We start from the raw sequence: 4,259 nt of genomic DNA, 5'->3' as shown, positions 1-4,259 counted from the left end.
TAAAGACACACTAGAGGACACAAAAAGGACAAAACAACTAACTAAGGAACATGAAAAGTCCAAAAAGACACACTAGAGGACACAAAAATGACAAAGATACGTAAGGAGACAAGCAGTCTAGAAAGACGAACGACATGTACAGGCTAAAAGGACACAATGAAAGACCAAAAAAGGAGAACAAACATTTAAAGAGAACAGGACACGGAAAAGACGAGGTAGGAGGAGACAAAGTCTTCTGAACAAAGGTCTTGAAGGACATGACGAGACGTCCATTTTTAACGAGATAAAACGTTGGAAATCTAAAATTAAAACTCAGATTAGAGTTTGTGTGGTCTGATAATTCACATTCTGGACTTTAGTCCCAGACCGAGCCCAACTAAAAACCAGAACCAGAACGGCTCGGTCCTTCTTGGTCCAGAGTAGAGACGGGAGCAGGAAGCCTTGACCTTTGACCCCACAACAGATTAAGGTTTTCCAGGCGCCACAGACCCCCACAAACCTCCCAGGTGCTGAAAATTACCCCCTCTGCTCAGACAGACTTAACCACTGCAGAAAACTCTCCGTTAAAAAGCCACAATTTACTCCACAGCCCGGTTTTAACCCGACAACTATTAAAAATGGATTTTAGACGTAAAACGTTGAATTTAGTTTAAATCACGGATTCATTAGATTTTCACACAAAACGTTTAAACTGACTCAGAACTTCAAATATTAATATATAGAGTAATTTCCTTAAACGTGGACAGCTGGATGAAGTTTTCTGTAATTTAAACAAACTTTTGGGGCAAACAGGGGTGGGGGGGCAGAACGATAATTTCGCTGTGAGAAGAGCCACCCACACGGAGCGGCGATGATTTGAGATGCCTTCCAGATGTTTTTAGATTCTGACGATGGGAGACGTGTCCAAACGAGCAGGTAAGAAAATTTTAAAAAGCATCAAGGAGGCGTTTTATAAACGGAGGACGACCGTTTCTTTTACGGCCTTCACCGTTTCTACAGAACAAAACTGTAAAAATAAAATCTAAACTTTAAGCACGGCCATGGAAGTTTTATGATACGGGCTCGTCTGCAGTCACAGAACCTGGGCTGAGTCAGTAATAAAGCAAAAGCATCCAAAGACTAAAGGCTAAATGTAGCAGAAGTACCAAAGGGCTAACTAAAAGTCATGGAGCAATAGCTAAACATAATGGCAAAAAAGGCTAGCTAAAAGTAGCACAAAAATAGGTAAAAAAATAACAAAAGTGTAGGTAAAGACATTGAAATTCTAGCTAAAATTTAAAAAAAAAAAACTAAGTTAAAGCTGCAAAAGTCTAGCTAGAAACTACAATAAAACTAAATTACGTAAAAGGGAGCTAAAATCCTCAAAAAGCTAGCTAAACGCAGCAAAATGCGAGCTAAAAGCATCCAAAAACTACAAGAAAGAAGAAAGGCTAGCAAAAATAAACACAAGTAACAAAAGGCTAGCTATAAACAGCAATAGGATGGTGGTTCCCAGCTCTCTTTAATTATCAAAAAGCTAGCTAAAAGAAGCACAAGTAACAAAAGGCTAGCTATAAATAGTAACATGTTAGCTATAAATAATAAAAGGCAAGCTATAAGCATCAAAATGCTAATTTAAAGTAGCAGAATAGCTAAACCTAAAAACGTTTAGTTAAAATAATCAGAAAGCAAGCTAAAAGCAGCAAAACGATTGCTAAAATTAACAAAACGCTAGCTACAAAAAGCAGAACGATAGCTAAAAAGTATCAAAAATCTAGCAAAATGCCAGAATAGGCTAACTGTATCACAAGTAACAAAGGCTAGCTATATAAATAGTAACATGTTAGCTATAAATAGTAACATGGTAGCTATAAATGGTAAAAAGCAAGCTATCCAAAATGCTAACTTAAAGTAGTAGAATAATAGTTAAACCTAACAAAAGGTTAGCTAAAACCATCAGAAAGCAAGCTAAATGCACCAGAATGATTGCTAAAATTAACGAAACGCTAGCTACAAGAAGCAGAACGATAGCTAAAAGTATTAAAAATCTAGCAAAATGCCAGAATAGGCTAACTAAAAGTACCACAAAAAACAAAGGCTAGCTATAACCAGTAACATCTTAGCTATAAATAGTAAAAGCTATGCATCACAATGCTAACTTAAAGTAGCAGAATAATAGCTAAATCTAACAAAGTTAGCTAAAAGCAGCAGAATGATCGCTAAAATTAACAAAACACTAGCTACAAGAAGCAGAACGATAGCTAAAAGTATTAAAAATCTAGCAAAATACCAGAATAGGCTAACTAAAAGTACCACAAAAAACAAAGGCTAGCTATAACCAGTAACATCTTAGCTATAAATAGTAAAAGCTATGCATCACAATGCTAACTTAAAGTAGCAGAATAATAGCTAAACCTAACAAAAAGTTAGCTAAAAACAGCAGAATAATCGCTAAAATTAACAAAACGCTAGCTACAAGAAGAAGAACGATAGCGAAAAGTATTACAAATCTAGCAAAATGCCAGAATAGGCTAACTAAAAATAGTACAAGAAACAAAAGGCCAGCTAAAAGTTAAGTAGCGCAAGAAGCAAAAGGCTACATAAGTATTGGAATAGTAGCCAAAAGCAGCCAAATGCTAGCTAAAAGCAGCAGAAAGTTAGCTAACAAGGTTTAAGTAGCATAAGAAGACAAAGCAGATGTTTTAAATAACATTTTTGATGGAATTGAACAAATTTGAGCGTCCACTGAAAAATATTTGTGACCAATGTTCATTTTGATACAAAAAACAAAAGTCATAGCCCCATATTCTCCCAAACGAGCCGAACGTTGTGATACAAGAATGTCTAAAACAGTGAGCAGAAGTGAGGTGTGTTCAGACAGTGACGGCAGAACTTCAAGATTTTAGACCTGAAGGAGGTGAACCTAACCCCGACGCAGAGCAGCCGGGAGACGCATCACGAGGATGACCGGCCTTTCTAACGCCTCCCATTAGAGGATACTGACTTCCTTTGTGCTCCAGAGCGGAAGACCACCGTCCTCATAGAGCAACAGGAAGTACCTCGTGGGCTCTCGGAATCAGCGCCTTCAAATTACGAGAGGCCCTGAAACTCCAGCAGAAGTGTCTGACGGAGGGAATCTATGGAGACCGTGTTGAACGGGGTGTACCCATTACGTATTACCCATACGCTACCTGGTTTTGTTGCAGAACATTGTCAGTGCGGTGTAAAAAAGAAATCTTCAGAAACAATCCGACTTTATCATCACCGTGAGGCTGAAAGGCGGTTTACTTATGATTTAAAAACAACTTCTACGGGGTAAAAAAAAAAACAGAGGATGAATATTCCGAAAACGAAAAACACCCCGAGGCTCAGGAAATTACTTTTTCGAAGGCTCAGACGGTGGAATGTGTCGAAACATGCAAATATCTCGGTGCAGTCATTGACATTAAACTGACCTTTGGGGCGAACTGGGAAGAGAGAAAGCGCGCTATCAGCCGAGCCAAGCTTTCATGTCTGTTAGCAAAATATCTCATAAACAAATCAACTAATTAAAACAAACCTTTCAGGAAATAATCACCGGATTCACGTTTAACTTTCAGAGTCGGCTCAATTCAGAGTTGAGTTCAGAGTCGGCTCATTAACTCTTAATGAAACACGGTTTGGTACGAACACGGCTCTGGTGCGATGCGGGAATCCTCCGAGGGACAAGTGTAATGTTTGAGTCCCGACGCAGATAAAATGTGAACCGAGGTGCTTCAGAGCCCCGTACGTCTGCTGTGGGTTCTTTTGAGCTGTGTTCACTCGAAACACACGTTTCAATGTAAATATTTGAATGTTGTAGCAATCCCAGGAGGGACGTGATGCTTTCAGACTTGGGCAAGGTGCAACAGAGCCTTTTGGACCCCCCCACCGTCATGGAGCAAAGTAGGGGAATTGGGAATACCCTCTTTCCGTATCTATCCGTCCACCTGTCTGAGTTGTGAGCACGATAACTTGAAAAATTAATGAAGTACAAACTTCCATTTAGGTTTGTGGCTGCATTGTGGCGCAAGAAAGATTCCCTTCGAAAATTGGGTTGCCATGTCAAAATCCAAGATGGCTACAAATATATATACATATGTATATATATATATACATGTGTATATATACACATATATATACATATATACATGTGTATATATACACATATACATATACATGTGTATATATACACATATACATATACATGTGTATATATACACATATACATATACATGTGTATATATACACATATACATATA

This window comes from Nematolebias whitei, chromosome 23 (genome assembly GCF_014905685.2).
Source record: "Nematolebias whitei isolate Nwh7 chromosome 23, NemWhi1, whole genome shotgun sequence".
Taxonomy (NCBI): domain Eukaryota; kingdom Metazoa; phylum Chordata; class Actinopteri; order Cyprinodontiformes; family Rivulidae; genus Nematolebias; species Nematolebias whitei.
This window is presented reverse-complemented; position numbering follows the sequence as displayed.